The 23,495-nt window shown below is 38.8% G+C and overlaps 1 protein-coding gene across 2 annotated transcripts in view; it reads left to right on the top strand.

Moving 5' to 3' along the window:
- The window catches only part of LOC135470503 (deoxyribonuclease TATDN1-like), a 55,908-nt gene that overhangs the window by 7,938 nt on the left and 24,475 nt on the right, over nucleotides 1-23,495 (top strand). The window contains exon 1 of one of the 2 annotated variants that reach the window (XM_064749486.1): nucleotides 8,877-8,943. The exons of the other annotated variant lie outside the window; for it this stretch is intronic. The gene's annotated coding sequence lies outside the window, so the exon portion shown is untranslated. Of the gene's footprint in view, nucleotides 1-8,876; nucleotides 8,944-23,495 lie in introns of those variants that run through there. 2 annotated transcript variants of the gene reach the window in all.

Genomic DNA, 23,495 nt, shown 5'->3' with positions numbered 1-23,495 from the left:
GAAACAGTAATTGTTAAGAGAGTATACTCTGTGCACAGTTAAACAGCAATCACGAGGAAAATACTGTCCTCCTCATGTGTCATTATATCGGTAATTATGATATGCTATATGTAATAATTGGCCTGGTCGTGTGCTTTTTGGGGTCAAACAAAGTTAATGATGTAATCCTTTGTATCTACGACCTTTCCTTGTTTAAACGCCTGGGCTACATATCAATCAAACCGTTCCCTTTCCGGTCGATCGCTTTTTAGGAAGCTATTTTCGAGTGTATGAAATATATTATCAGCCACACATGATACATATGAAACAAAAATGTTTTATATACATCCGAACCTGATTTCGGGGAACTCATAATAGCGACAGTATGCTTTGCATGACAACATGATCTTGAGCCTGCGGTAAGGGGTCTTCATTCATTCTTTAAAGATATTCAATCAAAAGCGATGGTTTGTGACTTCAAATTTGACTTAAACTGTTTAGTACGCTTATCAGTAGCGATAACTGTGACGTAAATCTAATAGAATAATTAACCTGCAAATGTCACAATTGCAGAAAGAAAGGTAACTGTGCAGATTTGCTTATCTTTTCTTTTCCAAAAAATAATGCCTTCATGTCAGACAGTTCTTCCCTAGAAACTACATATTTTGGAGGTGTGCCAAATGACAAGTGGTTATTTTGTGATTATGTCGCCTGGGAATTGTCCATAATTCTTGTTGCTGTACATATATCAATCTTGTCCGAGGCCAATCCTCTCCTTTGCAGATTCAAGCTGAAACAACGACGATAAGGATTTCAAGGACAAATTGATTTACCTTTAAGATGTCTCAAACTCTGAGATCCCTACTATCTGCAGATTCCAAATAAACTATCGGCTTATTTCCACAAGGAGTATTAATCATGTCTGACCCTAAGTTATAAAATGGGCCTGCTGTGTCATCTGAGGAACAGTACGCGTCGGGACAAGGCCTGCAGTCGACGCATTCTGCCATATATCAGGTTTCTCATTCCATATTGACTCGTAAAAGCAACTGGGAACAAGTGTTTTTTGAATAACCTGAAAGTAATAGGTATCATAGAGCAACTTTAGTTTATTACCATACGTGGAATATATGACCAAAACGCAATGTTTGATCACTCTGACCTTGTTCGCAAAGTAAAAGGGCAAGGCTATATATTACCGGTGCATATCAGAGACTTCATGTTAGCGATGCTTGTCTTCAGAATTGTTACTTGACTGTACTCTATGTATTCTGTAACGTTGTTCATTGACTTCAGAGTAATATAGTGTTTCATCACATTTCCTGGGACCTGTTTCATGCGCACAAGTTTAAGGGACAAATATATATTTGTGTCAGAAGTAATATTTGGGAACATACAACAGGCATTGAATAGAAATGTCTGCATTGTTCACCAGATATTATAGCCTTTTATAAAAGACTGTAATATTCTTCCATTTTTAGAAGATAGCTAAATACTACCAAATCCAGTTGCCAACGTGGATAAAGACTCTTTCTGTGCATGACTCTATTGTTTATTGTAATTTAGGCCACTCACTGAACGGTAAATACACTGATCATCGTTTAGTCGTTGGAGTTGTACAAGCGTTTGATTATCGCAGTTAGGTATTGGCCGCAGCTTCGAGGTGGCTCTGGTGGTTATCCCCACAAAATATCTCCGAACCGTTGGCGAATAGCACATGACTGACGGCTACCCTGTAGATAGCGTTCATAAAGGATGTCACTTCCTTCATAACAAATTAGGTTGGAAAGCGGGCAGCCTTCTTTCCTTTGCATTGATATACTATAGTCTCTGGATATTCCATCAATAATTAAGACTTTGATTCTTACAAGTGGCTGTTCTTGGCGATACCATTCAGTTGAGACATATCATACAACGCCGAAAGACATCATGGCGGTGCCGCAAAATCCGGGTGTTGCTGTGTCAGAGGTTTTCTGCGTTTCCACCAGAAGTGATTCCAAGAATTTTGCGTGGATCGATACGGTTAGCCAGATCAGTTAGCTCCTGAGATGTGCCGTGTGCCCCGAACATTTCACTAAACGCACAGGATGCCGGCTTTATGGGGCCAGTTTAAATCTTATTCAGTAGAGTCCATGCTTTTCTTTGTTTCTGACATTTCACACGATTTGTTTCCAATTTGTGAAAATCAATTTGCTGAAATTATTTTGTTGAAAAGATATTCGATCCAAATTTGGGATTTACTAACGAAAAAGTTAAAAGAGGATAATTTTATTGTATAGACTATATACTGCCTTCACTCAATTATCCACCTTAAAGTTGCTTAAAATGATCTCAAAATGTTGATGCCTTACCTTTTATAGTAAACTAGTTTAACGATATGTATTCAACATAATAAAAGCAACAGCAGCTTGAAATTAATAACATGAAACATTTATAACACAACTTCTTTGGCAGAGATTCGTCAAGTGATTTTGTAACATAATTAAAACTGTTACATTTGATTCTTTGAGATTTACGTCATTGGGAGAGATGTCTAGCCGGGCGTTGTTGATCAGCTCAGCGTACTTTACAGCTCTGCAAATAGTGATTGGACTACGCTGTTGGTAATAGCCCATAATTTCTCTCGCCAGACAAATCAGTTCCGATCCTCCATGTGTGAAATGGACCTGGTCAAACTATAACCACCTCATTATTATCGTGTGGTCTAGAAAGGCAGACAGCATTTCCGTGGATATAGGTGCAACCACTTCCAAAATGGGAGTCGTATTCCTTTCGAACAGCAGTGAGGTGAACGATCACATTTCATGATATATCTCCCTCTACTTCCATACCTTGGAATCATTTAACTAGTGCTCTTCGACAGCCCCATCAACTCAAGATTCATCTGATGATGTCGTTGGAACATTGTGGGGGTTACTGAAATATCCCAAAATGGGGGAGTTTCCCTACGAAATATCACCGTAGTTTTCATTAAAAGATTATAGTGAAATTAAACCGGAGTAGAATAATCACAAAAACAAAAAAGCTTCATTTGTGTTTTAATGAAAACTAATATCAAATGGATTAACTGGTATTCTCTACGAATGTCGGAAGTTTATTCTAGAGAAATGCATTCGGTTGACGAAAAACGTGCAGAAAAGAATATCAGGTGACGAATGTGTCGGACTGAAAGTATGTAATTACCTAAGCATTCTCCTTGTCCTCTGAGTCCAGCTCATGCTGACTGTCTCTCCCGCCGTAACGTCTGCTAGCAACCTGCAGATGGTCCTCCGGGTTCTGCCCGGTTTCTTCCCACTACAATGCAGGCCACGGTCGTATATGTGAAATACTCTTGTGTACGGCGTAAAACGTCAATCAAATAAATAAATAAGTAAATAAATAACGTTAAAATCAAGCACTGATATAGACAGTTGGATTAAATTGCGACAAAAATAGAAGTATAAAGCGGTGGTATATACTTCGCTGCATTTGTATGTTTGTGTTTTTCCGAGTGAGTCAAGCAATAGTAAATGACTTTCGACAAACATTTTCAAGCTCGCCAAGAAAAATGTTTTGAAAAGGATATGACATATCCTTGTCGGACAAATTTCCGGGCTCAAAGCCAATTTGTTTTTCAATCTAGTTAAGTTTCCATCGTACAATACGTTAATCCTTATGAAAAAATTGGGAAAATGATGAGTGTTTTCCCACGCAAAGATCTTAGCAGGGAGAATCTATTAGTACCAAATGAAAAGGATTTGTTCCATACTTTTCACCCTTTATCGAAAACGTCGTTCACATCCGTTCTTTTTGCGCCATGTTATCAGTAATGCCTCAGTAGACATGTCATTTCCCTGGTAGTTCAGAGTTTGGTTTGTATACTCAAGGTCCGCTGGCATCAAGACTATGCCTCGATGCACTGAAACGCCGCTGATCTAAGGCGCCATTAACACCTACATTCTGATAGTCGACAGTCGGAATATTGATATCAGACACAATCCTTCTTTTATAACATTGCGAAATGTAAGGAAATAAAATTACAACCGGTTTGGACATATTTAATTACAGACCATATTTACTCCCACGATATTGATCTTCATGCTAAACATTCTAAACAAGCTCATGTACGTAAACAAGTAAACGGATCAGGCCTCAGCGATATTCAGTATGTGTTGTGTGATCTCCATAATATGGCTGACATATTACTGATATGGAGTTATTCATAAATCATTCATTAATTCTTTGTAGTGTTTGTTTGTGTGTTTGCTAGACGCCAATGAACGCAATTCAACATTGTATGTCCTCGAGACTACACATCCAAACGGATAGAGTTGCGCAACACCGCTTAATGGTGATATCTAAAGGCCTGCACCATTCCAGCTCTCCAGTCGAAATAATGAAAGCACGCGCAGAAAAATAGCCTTGGCCTACATAAAAATGTAATGCAGACCAATGCAAAATGTACCGTATATAAAAAGCCAGACTGATATTACAGGAAAAAGATTCGCCAAATAAGTCACAAAAACGATAAGTTCGTCTGGAGTAGGCACAGGGTTGGCACTGCACATACATACAAGTGAAAGTATAAACTCATTTGCACGTCCTTGGAAAACAACAAAAATTCAATTGAAATCGAACGGCACTAATAAGCCACCGTGCTTTTCACATATTATATAGTAATAAATATAAAATGTTTAGGGTATGTTTGGCAATCTACATGAATGCTGACGTCTCCACATCAAAAGCCAACGTGTAGAAATAACAAGGGAAAGGCAGCCAGGCAGATGTGTTTTTAAGATTTCTGGCAGGTTTTAACCCTGCCGGGCAGAAACTCGCATTTAGAGCGCGGACCGCATTGAAAGCACCCCAACATCACGATAGAAATTTGTGGTTTGAGCACATTAAAAGCATCATATATCAAGTACACAACAGTTAATCTGAACATTTCACAATTTAAATTGTACAGATATGGAACAGTATCTAAGATCTTTATGTCCATGAAAGACCGAAATGTCACAGTTTTTAGGCAGTTTCGTACCTAGACAAAAGCCGTTTATGCAAATAATGTAAATTATGGTGCATGTCGCCAAGCCTAATGTCTACACCGCAGTTTAATGTAGGCACCTGCCTATGACACGTCTGTACTCCACGAAGTAGTGTAGGGGTCCATTTGAGTGTAACCTTAGACTAAAGTACTGGTATTTGCCAACTGAACATTTTCTCACAGCGAGCTTATCAAGGTGAATAGAATTAAGAGTACCGACGGTGTCCACAAAACAATATATGGAAACCCTAAACGTCTGATAAGGGAACCATGCCCATAATTTATAATCATGTATCCTACCTCCCTTGGTCATCGTACTATTTAATAAATGTCACATGAATGGGTTAACGTGTATGTTTATGTGAAGACCCACTAGACCGTCTGGAAGCAAAGTGCTCATCTGGCAGACATCGATCGAATATCCAGAGTACCCATAATTTAACTTTAACACAGTTTACATTGACAGTGGCCAACAAAGAAACCCACTGGTCATAGGGTGTGGAGATAACAATGTCACACTACGGTCACCTCACCTCATAATTAACCCTTATTGTCTTAACTTTACGTGCTTCGCCTTCCGATACAGGATCTTAACTGATAGGCCTTGATTGGACACACATCAGACTGGCCGGGAAATGACCAGATCAGCTGTAGGGATACGTATGTTTTATGTCACCCGCCATACTGACGACGCATGACGGCGGTAGGCACACAGTCTGAACATTCTTTTGGGTCGGTGTGTATGTGTCATAGAAGTCTGTCAATCACTATTTGCCATATTTCTCATGGCAGGCTTGTGACGAAGTATAAGACAAATTGCGGGGATTTGGTCCTTCGATTGCAATGTAAATACTGCGATTATATTCAACGGTACCTTGACGAGTGCATGCGAGAATGGTCTGATTTTTGACAAATAACCCCGGGGATAGCCAAAACTGGATTTTCACCAAGGTATAGTTCTGTGACAACAGTGGATTATAGGCCTTCAATACCCAAATTATTAAGATGAAATGTGTCAGCCTATGTGTATCATAAATGAATAAAGACACGTATCAAAGCAAGTACAGTGACTTCAAGAAATGTTGTTTAAGAAATAATACAATGAAGCAACGTTTAAATTCAAACATATATATATATATTTGTGAGTCATTGTACGTCGTGTTTTATATCTTTCTTCATGAAACACACAAATGGTATTTTGGATAGGAGAGACTTGTAGCATTCAATGCCCATTGGCACCACGGCCTGAACGAGCGTCAGACGTTAAGAGCATAGTAAGCGTCAATAAAATACAGCAACTTCACTTGTAGAATATTTCGTATACCCGAAGAATTTGTAAAATATAGGCACTGACAACCCTATAGAGACGCAGAGTATCATGACACCCCATAGCGTCTCCACGCGCTGTTGCACCCTCAGAAGCACAGTCAAACCCCATACATCCAAATATATCGTTGGTCATGCTATATTGGGAAGACTCTACGCGCACCCAACAGACACGTTTGCTTCCATGTTAGTGCTATAGTAAATAGACAGCGTGCTGTTATCTTTTGATAGAATAAATTTTTATATGCTTTGCATTAATACCACAGCTTGTGCAAGCAAAATCAAAGAAGTGATCAGCGGGCAGATACCGTAGTACATCAGAAGAAAAAACTTGTCGGCTCACACTTTTCGCCCCATGGCGTTATGATGGTTTTCGGTCAAGTTTCACTGCGCCAACTTTTTCCCTTAACCCAGATCACAGCGAAAGAATGACAGACATCAATTCTTTTGATGGCCCATGATTTGCGATACACTGGGTTTGGTTTAGCGGATAGACGGTGGTCTCTTAAGCTTCACAGAGGTCATCAGAGACCATGGGATGATGTATGGAAGTTTGCCTTTTGGAGTTCAACTGATATTTAGGTTACATTAATCATATCACTCAATGTTTGTCCCAGGCTAAAGGTTTCCATGTGCGACGAGAAAGTCAATGGACCGATTATGCAAACAGGGCAATTCCCCCCTGACCTTGTCCTTGGGATCAAGAAGGTCGCGAAGAATTAGTCTACATCAAATATGGCATGCGATCGAATTTTTTTTTTTTTTTTTTGCAAATTTCTGCTCAAAGTTGCTACATTCAAAATTTTGACAGAATTTTATGGCCATTTCACTATCAAATTGTTAAGGCAATATCACTGGTGTCTGTCAAGTTTTAATATTTATATGGTTGTCAGAACCGTTCAAGGACTCTCTTGGGTCTATTCTTCCGGTCTATTTACTGTGTATTTTATTTTTATCCCCTATTTTTATAAACACCGAAGCCTCGAGAACGCTGGATTGAATTACAGTGCAGGCTATAACGTAAGCAAATCAGAAAATGTAGGTCTCAGCAAGATATACTAAACATATAATACAACGTTTAAACAGGGAGTACGTAACACAATCAAATCGCATGTACATTTTTTAGTTCTTCGGTGGTTTGTGTAAATTGTCGTTTTGGGAATTAATTTTGTGATTATTGACCTGGAACGTCCTTTTCGGTTGACTTCTGGAAAGCGAATGTTTGTCTCGATGTACAGATCTATTGTACCTTCGTTCTTTACTCACCTTCACCGTCACAGTAGGTGACACATACAATCAGGTAAAAGAGAAAAGTTTATTTTCTAATAATATATAGTATTCTAATAACCTTTTGGCGACAGGTTTTTGTAGGTTAATACTTTGTACAATACGAATCCAATTTTAAATGACGAAACCAGTAACAACCTTCTTCAAAATCAGAACAAGGTAAAGAACGACTCTAACAGGACAGATTCTTCTTTTATACGCGAATTTCTTGGAATTAAATTAATTTGATTCAGAAATGTTTGTTCGTGTAATAACCCTAATCATATCCAGTGATATGAATAAAAGCTCTAAATGTTATTGAAGAGATGAAATCCATTGTTAGCTGATTCAAAAGTGTTTTAGCATGTCGTGTGTGAACATATTCCAGACGGTATCGGCTCCCTCAACTTAGCTTCACAAATTGCTTTAGCAGTCCTGGAAATTGATAGGGTAACATTCCAGGGCACTCACTGCCAAATTGATTTCTTTCATGGCACTGACTCCAAAGCGTGCGTAAAACAACGCGGAAAAAGTATACCCTTTCTGCCCTACATAACCACATATGGTTATCGCTAATCAATCAATGGCAATGAAGTACAACCATAAGTTTTACGAATTGCAAACTACAGTTGTCATTTATGTTAACAAACTTCAGGAATGTAACAATGGCCACTATGGTTTTTCCCATGCCATATGAAGTTGTTATTCTAAAAGCTGTCATCAATGATGTAGAAAATGTATAAACTCCGTCAGCGTATATTAGTGATATTACCAATGACAAATAGATGCATATAGTAGATTTTCTTAAATTATATTCCTTAAATGATATGTTCGCAATATTCTGTTGATGTTGTCGTTGTTGCCAGCGGAGACACACTAGAAGAAATTGGTGTAAGTTTATCTTATGTACCACTGATAAATTAATGATCACTATTCTTGTCCCTTATGTTCAATTTGTGTTTTTGTTTAGCTTCACGTTTCGAAGATTATTTTTGTATTTTGTTCCTTAATACCATTCTCATGGATGTTTTTCTTCTACGATGGATTTCAGATTTATGGTTGGAGGAAACCAGAGGGCCCCGTGTAAACCACACAAATTTGTCACGTTTCCGGTGCATTTCCTATATGTTTCTTATCGATTTGCACACAATGTTGATGAATAAGAAGACGTCTACATATCCGTAACAAAAGTCAAATTTTACGCCAACGGCCACAGGAATGTCATGAGCCGCCGGTTGTCACTCAGACCTGTAAGAGGTGGAAAATCAACGTCGGGATAGAACACGAACGTCGTGTGAAAGACAAACGTCTTAATCATTCTGCTACGATCCGCTCCTCGTTTCAAAAAGGTAATTATTGGATATCAATATAATGATCTGTTAGTACAATAACAAGCGTCAGTTGCCAATTGAACCTACATTTGTACAAACATGTAATCACCCAATCAATGTGCGTAGGATAAATTTAATTACGCTACCAAAAATTCAGGCTAGAATCTAGTTTTCTCATGTTTGAGAGACCAGGAAGATCTCAAGAGAAACTGAAAGGCTGTTTCGTAGTTTAACTGGGTGACTGGGGGTGTGGAGGTTACACGAGCGCATTGGTTTTCCTTACCATCCCATTCAAAATATATATCCCGAAATTTCGCACACTTCCATTCCACACCATCGAAAAATTCGGATGTATTTTGAACAGGTGCAAAAAAAGGCGCAGTCCATCTATAGTCTATCAACAATCTATAACGTCTGTGTGGCAATATTATCCAAACATTGGCTCAACACGCTTTTCAGGGGTAAATCTTGGACATAGTTGAAAGCATTGCGCATCTGTAATATAGATCTAAGTTCTTCCGTAGTGAGCCCAGCTGGTTGGGCAAAAGATAAATTGAACCAGTAAGTTTAAACTAAAGAGTCTGCAAGCCATTGTCTGACTGGCCAGATAGGCGATTTAAAGACTAATCATTTGCTAAAATGTCTATTTTCTTCATTGCCTGATACATGACTCTTCATTGCCTCAGCACAACAAATACAAAAAGTAGATAAATGATAACCACCTGTTTGCATAATACTAGCAGTTATTGCTAAGGCGTTTGGCATTACAAAATCTTTTTTTCAAATTTTTCTTCTGTGCTTCAAATTGTCTAACATAGTCAACAATATCGACGTTTTCGAGCCTAAGGGCGATGACGCAAATCTGGCATTTGCAAGTCTTCAAAATGGAAATATTTATTATGATATGTAGATCACAATATAATTAAAGAAAAACGTTGGCAATTCTGTTTTAAGACGCAATTTTATTAGAACGGTTGTTCCAGTTATAACTTTATCTAACCACGCAGAAGCTAGATCACAATATAATTAAAGAAAAACGTTGGCAATTCTGTTTTAAGACACAATTTAATTAGAACGGCTGTTCCAGTTATAACTTTATCTAACCACGCAGAAGCTTAACACGAAACTGAAAGCTTCGAATAGAACCTTTCCGTTCTACAAAGTTCCAGAATGAGTACTAGTAAAACGAGATTCGATGCTTTCATTGTTAAAGAGATTCTACACAAACTACAGTTACATAACAATAGACGTAAACTGGTTTCTATAGCGAGGTTTTATTCTTGTTAAATTACATCCTTATATCTGAACCTAGAAAAAAGGTTAAATGAATTTGTCATACACCCTACATATTGTTGCAATGATTTTTCATTTGATTTCAAAAAAACACCTTCCCCTTAAAACACCTTCAGTTTTTATTGTATTTAATTGAGTTTCCTTGATTTTTGCACTTTTATATCAAGGGTTAAATATAGGTAAGTTTCGCCGGTTCTGTGTTATTTCTGGTGTTAACATCTATTAAATCACGGAGGGGGGGGGGGGGTGTAGTATTATTTCAAACTGACACAAAACACATTACACTTAATCAGATGCTGAACATAAGATGTATGGTACAGGTTTATTACCTGTTTATTACCTGCAATTGGCCCATATTTGCCTACCATTCACTGAAGGTAATATTTACAAGCAGCGTATTTCGAGGGATATCTCCCAAGGTGATAATAAGGAATAAGTAACCAGGATATGCAGTTGCCCCTTTTGTAAAACATTGTAAAGGAATGTCTCTTGGAACCTATCGGTTGCTTTTACACCTTTCACTAACTAGGCAAATGGTAATAAAACATATTCCAATGCTCACATTAAATTCGTCTATTTCATTTTACAGCAGAATATCCTGACAACAGACATCACGTAATTTTTATCTGACATTTTAATGTCCTTTAAACAGGTCTTCCTGGGTTTGTGTAGGCACTAAAACAGTCTACTTCGTTAGCGTTTTCTCCTGGAGAACCATGTTTGTTGAATTGTGCAATCACTTGATTTCTGGCAGACGGCTCCTTACTTCCCATTCTGTTTTCATCCAAGTTTTTAGTATTTACCGAGAGGGAAGATTTCTAAAACGTCAATTGCGTCCAAGGAAACTGGGATTGCTTTTCCCGCGTCTTTGTCCATATAAAATGCTGATTCTTTCTTTGTAAAGGGGGCGAAGCAATCTCTTACCTGTCAGTCAGCACATCCAAGAAACCTTAGCTTTCCTTAAAGTAACACTTCTAAGTTTTGACTCAGTCAACACTAGAAGCGAAGCCCATCAAGCATTTGCTATAGCAAATAACCTTACATACACACGAGGCGGATATATCCTGTGGAATGTTTAGAAGTCTAATTTCTTTTTGTATACACACTGAATAGTTTTCGAATATATATTCATCTGTCCACATGAACTGTTAATGCAAATTCGAAAAATAAATCCTTAATGCTATTTATCAAATCCTCACCAAAATAACTATGAATGAGGGGTTTAAATTGAAGTTTTATTTGAAACTTTAAACACCAAACATGACATTCAGATTATGAGGGATTCTGATAAAGCCTATGGCAACAAAAATTGCCATTTAAATGCCGAATGTATCGTCAATTTCTTTAAAAATTTGAGAACACCGTTCTGCTTCTGTGAAAATCAAGCTCTATACCGCAAAAAGGGGAAGCGATACACGGTTCCTGTACTAAAAGCTATGGCCATCTTTAAAAAAAGCTGGTCCAGTCTTGAATCAGTGATGTAACAGCAGTTTCTGGTAACAGAAAATTGCCCTGTAGAACATGGCGTTGAGGAGAAGTATTGATTGTAATATTACAACCTGCATATGATGACCGTCTACAGCACACAACTGATCGCCACGAAAGATCATTCCGCCTATGGTCTTGTGTTTGAATACGATAATAAAATCATCATATTTCCATTTGGAATTATAACAGAATTAGGTATCTGATTTGATTTTAAGATGAAAGGATCCAATCAGACATTCACTCAAATTCGTTTTCCTAGATAACGGGGTAGTTAAACCCATGTGGATTATGAGGAAAGAAACAAGTGCTTTTTGAAATCAATACAAACAGGGAAACATGAACCCAACTGTCTCCTGTGCACAACTCAAATGCAAGGTTAAGGTGACTTTTTCCACATATCATGAACAACACTGCTATATTTGTAGTTCAAGGTGGGAAAAGGTGGAGCACTCCTCGAAAAGTGTCTGCGAATCATGCGAATTTAGGTCTTTAATATTTGTATTATATATTTCCTCAACACATATAAATTTCTGTCTGAAGTTTATTCTGTAAACATGCATATGCCAGTGGTTTATGGACATCACATAAGTAATGTTTTTGTCATCAGCAAGAACAGATTTTGGTAATATTTGAAATAGACAAGGCTTACGATTTATTGTAATAATCAGCTATATAAAAAAAAACCTTGAAGAATTCGCTTTTAAGCCTCCAGGTTTATTCTTCATCTTATTGTCACTCTTTTTAGATTTATCTGTCCACCGTACGTACCATCATGAACACAGTGTTATATTAGATGTACAGTATATATATTTAAGTTAGTGAAAATGTAGTACAGAAGCAGCAGCTTGGCTTAGTTTTCAAGTAAGAAAACCACTAGAATATTGTTTCTATCACATCAAACGTTACCGAAGTACCGAAGGTGAAGGAAACGAAATTAACCTTTCAGTCTCATGGTATTCAAATGCAAAACGCACATCCCTTTCAAGGTGGCAAACTAGGAGTGGAAGTGGAAAAGTAAATATCTATCAAGAACTGATAACTTCTCCCAGTCGCCTTCTGCTGCCAAAATGGACGCTATAGGATGCAATACACTGGTAACGTGAAAAGCTTATATACGCACGGTATGACGTCACTCACATGTCACCCACAAGTGTAAGAAAAAAGACGAGCAGACTGCTCATTATATATATAATACATATGTGTTTATGTACACACCATAAGACCCCAGAAATTTACCAGTGTTTAAAAATGTATTATTTTCAATAATTTCTCTCTAATTGTAAACACAAGTGTTTAAAGAGTCTTGATTGTAAATACTCCAGTCCAAAATTTCAATACTCCATATTTTTACTTCAACCACCTTGTTTAATATCTTATTTAGTCCACCAGTTTTAAACTAAAATATTCACCCCAAAGGCATGTAGCCTTCATTTTTCTTCGGGGATAAATAAGTCGATAACACTACACACATGTTCTTGTCAGGAACTATCAAGATAGATAACCCGTGGAGATGATCAGCACCAGAAGGCTGGATCCATCACTGTCTGCAAGAAACCGGATGTGTTAGGTGGAATCGGGTGAGGAAATAAGGGTTTACAGTTCATCTAGTCATCTTCTAATTTTTGTATCAATCATATTTCCCGTATTCCCTCTAGACTCGAAGATCGCAAGTTCGAATAGAACAGGCGTCCATTAGTCTTCACCATTAAGCATGAAATTACCTGAGTGGGCTTTACTTTCTTAAAATCTTAATTATATCTTTTGCTATAACTGTGCTTACAAGAACTTGATTTAGTTAAGACATTGGCGAATTACAGCGAAATTTTTTTTTCACGTAGGGAGTTTAACGAAGCGAATTTTCTGTATTTATATTAGCGGTACACATAGCAACAGGCGTATGCTATGGGTATATAATAATGAGAGCCATCTGCCAGGAAGCTGTTTGTAAGCGATTCGAGATCTATCTTGGGAGTCTCCTTTTTAATAAAAAATACGCAAGTAATCCTTCGTAAGGCCCATCGCAGTAATATTTGTATTGATATTGAAAGAGTTTTGCCAGATGGGAGTCGCATCATGAGTCGCACTGCAGATAGAGCCAGTGGCGAATTAGACGCCATATTTACATTACAGGTATCAAACATGAAACGCAACATAACAATGGAAGGGCCGAGCGATGTTTTTCTTCCAATCGCCAGGACACAGGAGGTGTGGGTTCGGAACCGGTCCATCTAAATTGAAGGTAAACTTGTAGAGAAACCAAATTCGCTTATAAAAGAGAAGATGTCTCCACTGAAGCCAAGATGACAAAAAGCCCATAATGCATACACTTTCTTCAAATCAGGTTTACTTTCTGACGACCATAATGACAACCAAGGTCAAGCCAAGGTCATTATAAACATCGTGATTATCTGTTCCTGTGAAAAAAAGTAAATAAATAAATTAATATATACAGATGCAGTAACGACTATCAAGTATATTATTGTGTGTTAGACTAAACGGAGAATAAGTGCTGCAGCACATACGATTTCAGTTTAGATCTGAATAAGGAAATTGACTGAATATTGCGTAAGTATGAAGGGAGTTTGTTCCATTCCCGAGGGCCAGCTATTTTAAGTGAACGATAGGATTGATTAATTTTAAAGGGGTTTCTATACAGATCTAATGGCCGGCGTCTTGTGCCCTAGTGACGTACGTCAATGTTTTTAATAATGTAATTATTAAAGCTAGGCGGTAATACTTCGGGGTGGTAAAAAAATTTATGCAATATCATATTAGTAGGAAAAAAATGTCCGGTTCACATAAGGGCAGAATTTCAAGAGTACAAAAAGTGGCTTTGTGTGTTCTAGGGACCTAGACACCTAGTCACAATTCGAATAGCGCGTTTTTTCAATATTTGCAGAGGTTGCAAGTGAGACTGTACGTGTTTGCCCACAAAATATTCCCATATGAAAAATAAGGGTAGATCAAAGAATAATAAAGGATAAAAAGTGGTTTTTTTTCTTCGCCGAGTCCTTAATGTTGTTTAATATACCTAGATTCCTCGAGACCTTTTTACGAATACAATCTATGTGTGACGTCAAATTTAGCTTTTCGTTAAAATAAACCAAGAAATTTGAATTCCCTGACTCGTTTAACCTCTGTCCCAGAAACAGTCAAGGGAACAGTAATTTGTGGTCTAGGCCTACTCACGGGCGGGATTAACATATACTTTGTTTTGTTAACATTTAGTGAAAGGCGGTTTGCACAGAACCAAGTGTTCAGCTTTCCTAGCTCGTAAGATGAAGTCGTGATAGCCTCATCGACATTTTCACAGAAATAAGTTATGCTAGTATTGTCTGCAAATAGTAAGATATTTAGGACGTCTGTTACTTTCGATATGTCATTTATATATAATAGGAATAGGATTGGTCCCAGAATCGACCCTTGATATGCGTAGTATCTTATGTGATTTCGAACTGAAACTAAACCATAGCCCGTAATCGAAAGTGAGCTTTAAGTTCTGACAAAGGAAAAAGGTCAGATCTAAATAGAATGATGGAATGATTACTGGGTCTGACCAGTGATTTCTAATAAATTGTAATCTTCACCTTATATATACCTTTCATATATAAGCGATGGTGCTAGGATGTATGTAAATTATTAATATTCAAGTATTTACATCAAAAGTTACAACAAAACTTTAACTTGTAAATAAACAAGAGACCGTATTTCTCTGGTTACGTGTGGCCATTTGCCAGGTATCACCCCGTCGACCCTGCTCTGGTTTTATTCACTATGCTGTACGTCTTTAATTGTACTCTGAGGACTTACGAGTTTACATCGCATGTGAGTCGATGGTTCTCCTCAATGGCACGCTGAAATGAGGCTCCTGTGTGGGTAAACAGCGGTTTTGTTCACCTTGGCTAGGTGAGTTAATAAAGTGGTCCATATATATATTTGTATAGTTCAGCAGACTTGCACTTTGGACATCGCCTGGATGTCTTAGGCGTTAGTGAGCAAGAAGGAAATGAGGAGGCCACATACTGGTACTCTTGAGTCATCACCACCGACCAGGGGACATACTTCGAATGAAGAGTGAAATCCAACTAATCACGTTGCTAGACTAAACCTAAGGATAAGGTCATTTGAAACTCAGCTTTGAATATATCTCGGATGAATCTGCCAACAGATGCCTCCAACACTAGTTTTGTTCTGGTCATCACACTTTTAATGAAATACTCGGACTGTCAATTAGAAGGTGTCTGGGCAAGCGTCGACACAGTCGTCCGTTAAGCTTCGATTTCCTCTCCCGTGGTCTCTGGCGCCAGGAGTTGACAAAAGCACACCCAGCACCAAAGAGCGAGCAGACGATGGTTCCAAGGCTGAAAACACAAGTGTTGTTCGTAAGTATAGCGGAAGCCATTTCGAGATCTCACTGACATCAGGAAAATGGAAGCTTAGGTTACTACGTATAAGGAAGACGGAAATAAAAAAAAACATGCCTCATACCTCCTAGACGTCCAGTGAAAAGGCACTCAAAAAGTTCTCCACGCCCATATCATCAAATCATGTAATGTCTGCATGTGTTTGCTATCTCCTAGCCAGAAAGTGTGACACAACCATGTATTCCAGCACTTACAACCAAAGGGATTCACTCTGGAGGGGATAGCTGTCATAACTAAAGAAATACTTGTGTCAGTCGCATGAAGCAGATTCCGAAAAATAATGTGTCCTCTTGTTCGGCTGTATAACAATATGACAAAATAACGTTTTCCTCAATCATGAAGTAATTATGAGATATCTTAAATGGAATTTAGAAATAGTGCTTATCAATTACCGTAATGTTTGTTGAAATTTTGCTTACGGTTTAGCACACGTCGTAACACCAGATTTTAATGGACCACCGAGGAAACAATATCTACTGTTGGGTAAATGCTAATCCCAACCGAACAACACTTGATGCTATGTATAAAAGTAGTTCAAAGGAGGTTAAGACAAGAGTGGACGTATTTTGGAAATAAAATCAATAGGCTGACACGATAAAGAAACCGAAATCACATGCTGGGCACAGTTTTTACCTCTCACCCTACAAACCGCCTTCGACGCTAGCAGATCGATAGAGTGCTACCAAAATAGCCTAGCCTGTCATCAAGTCAGCCGGGTAGTTTGCTCGTCAATCAGATCATCACACAGCCGACTGATCATCTTACCGCCGACGGCCTCCCGATCATATCCGCTAGGTGAGCAATACCATCATTCGCTGCAGATATCATGCAGTGAGTCGTAATAGTTCATCGAATTGTCGTTTAGTAGATCTCACAGTTTATATAGAATATTGCTTATATATTTTTGACGTCATATATATTCAAGGCTCATATTAAATATAGCTTATATATTTTATGGCTCTGCCACCATAATGCTGGCTGCCGTCGTATAAGTGAAATATTCTTGAGTAGGCCTACGACGTAAAACATCAATCAAATAAATAAATAAGTATTTATTTTAGACGCCATATATATTCACAATTCATATTGAATATAACCTATACATGTATATGACGCTATCCTATATTCTCGTGGTCTTGCAGCAACCTGCGGATGGTCGTGGGTTTCCCCCGGGCTTTGCCCAGTTTCCTCCCACCATAATGCTGGCCGCCGTCGAATAAGTGAAATATTCTTGAGTATGGCGTAAAACATAAATCAAATAAATAAATATATTCTCGTTTTCATTTTTCTCCGTGGATGCTGTCTATACAACATAAGATTGAGCTACGACATGCATAGCCGTTGTCAACAGATCTTTCAGCTTATATGCTGAATTAAAGCGTTGGTGAAAAGTTGCCTTCCGATGGCATCATCATTATGACAGGTCTTTTTTTTACATTATAGGATAATTCGACATACTAGTAGTCTGTAAAAGCGAAAACGTTAAGTATGGGTCACCACTATTTGTTTCTGACATTTACCCTATCAGAAACATTGCTCCGGGCAAGGGTTAATTCCACTAAAGATTTAGTCGGCCTCTCGCACCCCTTCCTCAACCGAGCACGAACATAACAAGTTTCGGTTTCAGCTGTCCGACATGTAGGCTTTGCTATGGATTGAGGACAAACCAGTTGATAAGCATTAGTCGATCTCTTACCAATGTAGTAGGTCATTTGTCGTCTACGGTCGAGTTCCATTAGTCAGCTAAAGTGTTCTTGTATGTCAGATTTGAAGTATATATCGCTAAAGTGTCAGAGAACAGTAACCATTTGTGCGTCACTCCTGGAGGTTTCTCGAGAGTATTCGAGATAACCCTTAAGACACTTTCTGGCAAAAGGCGAACTATCGTATATTCACATCTCGGACAACGGCCAATGGGTTAACAGTTGGCTACGTAGCATCCAGGAAGATGTGAACAAATAGTACTTAAAGCAAAGGGACTTTCACTATATGGAACGACCATGCAAAAAGATCAGACAAAATCTGAGCACCCATGTGAAATCTTTGAATATATCTATTTATTTAATTATTTATTTGCTTTAAGACGTACTCAAGAATATTTCATTTATAAGACGGTGGCCAGTATGATGGTTGGAGGAAACCGGACAGTATAGGAGACTTACAGCATAAACATATTAAAGACCATTGCTGTTTCACGACGTCATTCGCCTTGTGAAAAAAGAAGGTGGTTGAACCACCACTCTGATGACTGAAGATGCCTGAATCCGCAGAGGGCTGACAAACTGGTCAATATCTAGAATAAATAACTTTGGTGCAACCGAAGATCCTCTTTGCCACTTCTTTTGCCTAATAAAACCCTTAATTGTAGAGTCCAGGGTTTAAAGATAACATTTTGTTTGTCCATATTAAACCTGGAATACGTCGATTACAGTTGCCCATTCATTTTTTCAGTCTTAACAGAGTCTTGATTGCTATAATGACGTTTACAGCGTATTTCCATTCTGTAAAGTCATTGTTGTTCAAGCAACATTTCATTGACCTGGCAGAGTCCTTTGAGGTGGAATATTCTGTTTGGTTGACCTTGATCTTTACGATGCAGTAGACGATTTCGCTCCTGTGAATTCTCTGGCTAATTCATTTAACGGCTGTCTACAGTGCCATTATTTGCCTATTTATCGATATCTATAATACCAAAAAAAGGTGGACTGGAAAGTTAATGAAAATGTCAATCATTTATCAGCTTTAGAAAGACCACCTAAACAGCAGACAGTCTAACGCTTAATATCAGTTTATTACTGACATCTGTACAGAAGAGCTATAGATTGCCATTTAGAAAATAGTAACGTCAAATCGTCCCTGACATACAAATAAAAGATGAACGGCGCGTTGTTTTCAAATATAAAATGGGCTTTAAACCTATATCGCAATAGTTAAATCGATAAGTCTATATAGGGATATTTTTAGACATTGTCCATTATAAACGCACATTGTAATTTCGACAGGGAAGAGATGTATCAAAAGCCCATACACTATATGATGTACACGTATCTTGAGACTGTAGAAGTAGGTGACTGACCAGATGAATCATGAGACGCTGATTAGCCGAGTAGGTGTTCGTCAAAGTCACTGGAAGGAAATTAAGCCTCGTGTTAACGTTATTATCGTAGTCAGAGTCGATCTGGCTTAAAATACCACATTTATAGGTCTGCGCTTTGTCCCTGTCTTAGCTTATAAGTCTCCGGGATATTAAATACGCATTGAAACATATCGTGGTAAATGTTTTGCTTAAGCTCTGCTTACCTTTTGGCAGTTCGCAATAAAAATGAGATCATCAACACATCACAACTGCAAAATTTGTTTACAGATGATCATAACATAAATACCGTTTGCATAGACAGAAATACTCACATACACTACCAGCTCCGTATGAACCCTCAAATAGCCCAGAAGGCAACATAAATACGCTCTGAACAGAAATACCACTCCAGACTCTCTGCTTCGTCCTTCAAATATGCTGCAAAGCCATTAAAATAAATACGCTGGACAAAAACACCATGATCCACACTGAACAAAAATTCCGTGATCTATTCCAGCTCTGTCTATCCCACACATCTTTCAGAAAGCCATATGATAAACACGCTGAACAAAAATACCATGAACCATTCTCAGCTCTGTCCATCTCACACATCTGCCCCGGAAAGCCATATGATAAACACGCTGAACAAAAATACCATGAACCATTCTCAGCTCTGTCCATCTCACACATCTGCCCCGGAAAGCCATAACATAAACACGCTGGACAAAAATACCATGATCCATTCCAAGCTCTGTACACCCCACACATTCCCCGGAAAGCCATAACATAAACACCCTGAACAAAAATACCATGAACCATTCCCAGCTCTGTCCACCCCACACATCCCCCGGAAAGCCATAACATAAACACCCTGAACAAAAATACCATGAACCATTCTCAGCTCTGTCCATCTCACACATCTGCCCCGGAAAGCCATATGATAAACACGCTGAACAAAAATACCATGAACCATTCTCAGCTCTGTCCATCTCACACATCTGCCCCGGAAAGCCATAACATAAACACGCTGGACAAAAATACCATGATCCATTCCAAGCTCTGTACACCCCACACATTCCCCGGAAAGCCATAACATAAACACGCTGGACAAAAATACCATGATCCATTCCAAGCTCTGTACACCCCACACATTCCCCGGAAAGCCATAACATAAACACCCTGAACAAAAATACCATGAACCATTCCCAGCTCTGTCCACCCCACACATCCCCCGGAAAGCCATAACATAAACACCCTGAACAAAAATACCATGAACCATTCTCAGCTCTGTCCATCTCACACATCTGCCCCGGAAAGCCATATGATAAACACGCTGAACAAAAATACCATGAACCATTCTCAGCTCTGTCCATCTCACACATCTGCCCCGGAAAGACATAACATAAACACGCTGGACAAAAGTACCATGATCCATTCCCAGCTCTGTCTATCTCATACATTTCCCGGAAAGCCATAACATAAACACACTGAACAAAAATACCATGATCCATTCCCAGTTCTGTCCATCTCATACATTTCCCGGAAAGCCATAACATAAACATACCACCTGGGCAGGTCATACCAAAAATGGTTATTGTTGCGGCTGGGCTTGGCACTCAGAACTGGAAATTTAGACCACGGAAACTGACTGGTTGACCTGGTGTCAGTATAATTTGACTGGGTGAGGAGTCATGTTTGGTGTCTGCGGCATAATTCTTCACTGGCGGCAGCACTTTGACGGCATGGACTCTCCAAGGCACAAGAAGACACGGTATATATACACACACACACCGAATGACTCGTCGTCGTCATATGACTGAAATATGTTAAATTACAACGTAAAACCCGAAGCATACATACATACAATGACACATGCATAAAGAAAGGCAAACCACCGCAAACGCAGGGCTATATGCACCCTCGCTCCTCAAGGCTGAAAAAAAATTACCACTACACGGTACACTGCAAACTCTGTCCGTCCCCACATCTTCCTGAAAGTCACATATATATACTCTCTCGCAGAAGTACCTCCCGAGATATCTTGTTTTCCCATTCCTTATTTCTAATAAATACTCCGAATATGAACGTTAAAATGCCAAACAATGGTCGTCAGCCATGTACATGTCTTTTACAAGCTACAGCTTTACACTTTCAGTTTTATCAATTTAGCTTTGCAACAAATGGTTTCTACTAGTATTTAAAGTAGCATGTTATAGGAACATAGGTCATTCTATCAACTAAAACAATACCACAGATACACCATTTCCATTATCAATCGTTTTATCTGTCATTTCCATTCATACACACACATTATTTTACACAAAGCAAACTACAGAGACGGCTACTATATATCCATCGCTGATGTCCATGCATCCACGTCACCGCCATCTACAATAGATATTAAATTAGATATTAAAGAGGAGACTACAATGTGCCCACAGGCTATATCATTCACAGCCGCCCTGATATCACCGCTTTATATTAATTACACCTTCTATTTTAGTTCTGTTTGGACCTGACAGCATGGTTCAAATACACACAACCAGTCCTAGCTGTATTGCTGGTTGGCTATTTACGTAAACAAGTGAAAGAAGAGCTTATTTTATGGAATTCAGAGAACTATTTTTTCCCTCAGAAATTTGTTTGTTCAATGCTAATGATGATATTTAAAGAAAGTGATAGGCGAAATGGTATTTCGGAGGAGCTCGCATAATAGCTTATATATGCAGTAGGATCAAATGTCCAGGCCTACATATTTGCCTTTTTATGGTACATGATGGTTGAAAGTATCGTTTACAATCTGGACATGCTTCCAGGATGTTGTGCGTTGATTGATAGGTGCTTTCCTGTTCTGGCGAGATTATTGCAAGAAGTCCGAGGATCCAGCATGGAAAGAACACGTGGGTAAGTCAATTCTAATTACAAAGAAAGCCATTAAACAGCTATTGGGTTGGGCTCTACCATCATACACGTAGCTTGCTCTTTGAAAACAGGTTAACTGAGCGAGCATATTGTTGCTATGGCTATGAAGTGTATTTACGGTACTAGTTTTTGTACGTATACACCTACTCAGGACGATTTTACTTATACGGCGGTGGTGCGCTTTGTGGTGGCAGGAAACTGGGTAAAGCTCGGGGATACCCACGGCCATCCACAGGTTGCTGGCAGATCTTATGACGTACCACCGGAGATGATGCCGGCATGAGCTGGACATGAAGTCAAAGTGATCGCATTGGTGAAAGGCTCCTGAATCATCGCGTGCTGGACTGTCATGCTAATCCCTCGGACACGGAGATCCCGCTACGGCTATGAAAGAAAGCATTCCTATAGTATACTCATCTCAACAGCTGCCTCTAGGGACATTTCAGAATATGCATGAACATGGCTTTGATATGTTCTCCGCAAAATTCGATTCCGTTTAAAACAGGTTTAATTTAAGGAAAATGAAGTGCGGCACAAGGAACTGTAACTAGTCCCTTGGTGACGACCTGACTTTACCATATACAGTGGGGAAATGTTTTGAATTTTTCACTACAGGAAACCTTCTCATTGTCAGTGGACTATTTTTATCTGTAAAAAATAGTCCTCTGAGGTTTTTTTTCACAAACCACATATTAATCACAATCACAATCCCTAAGTTTGACCATAGATAGGCTTGTCATGACTATCTTGACCAAAACAAAATATATGTCATATTCCTTGATGAAGCTACGTTTAGTACTAGCAGGTAACGCTCATCAGATGTACAAATCTTAACGTCTTCCTTAACAGCAATTTAAGCAAAGCAATTATCGACATATTTGTAAAATAACAGCTTTTGAGCATGCTTGTGGCTGTATATTTATAGGAATCCAGTAAATGTTGTACAGGTTTTCCACCAATGTCATATCCTGCATCCAAGCCACCTTGTCAAGACGATACACCGCGATCACTGTGCTGTAGCTGTCCTTTTAGAACATGCTTATCAGCAAATACATAAGAAAAGAGAAGCAAACGTACTGTGTCTAGATAGGCGGCTGCTGTCACACCGCGCTGCACTTTCTTGCGAAATAAAGCATGAAACGACGGAGTGCCTATCATTCACAGGTATGTTGTCGTTATTTTAAGGTCTCACAACAGCATATGTACCACAACATTCAATCGCAGCAAGGGAATTTTCCACATTTTCCAGGATGTCTGCATTGTTTTGGGAGCCACGCGGTATGTAGGCCTACCGACTAAGAGATCGACAAGGAGCGCATAGGGTCGTTGAGACGGGAAGACAGAATGCGACCACATGCTAATCGAGA

The sequence above is a fragment of the Liolophura sinensis genome, chromosome 7 (assembly GCF_032854445.1).
Source record: "Liolophura sinensis isolate JHLJ2023 chromosome 7, CUHK_Ljap_v2, whole genome shotgun sequence".
Lineage (NCBI taxonomy): Eukaryota > Metazoa > Mollusca > Polyplacophora > Chitonida > Chitonidae > Liolophura > Liolophura sinensis.
The sequence above is the reverse complement of the archived record's forward strand: the minus strand, read 5'-3'. Positions and strand labels throughout refer to the sequence as shown.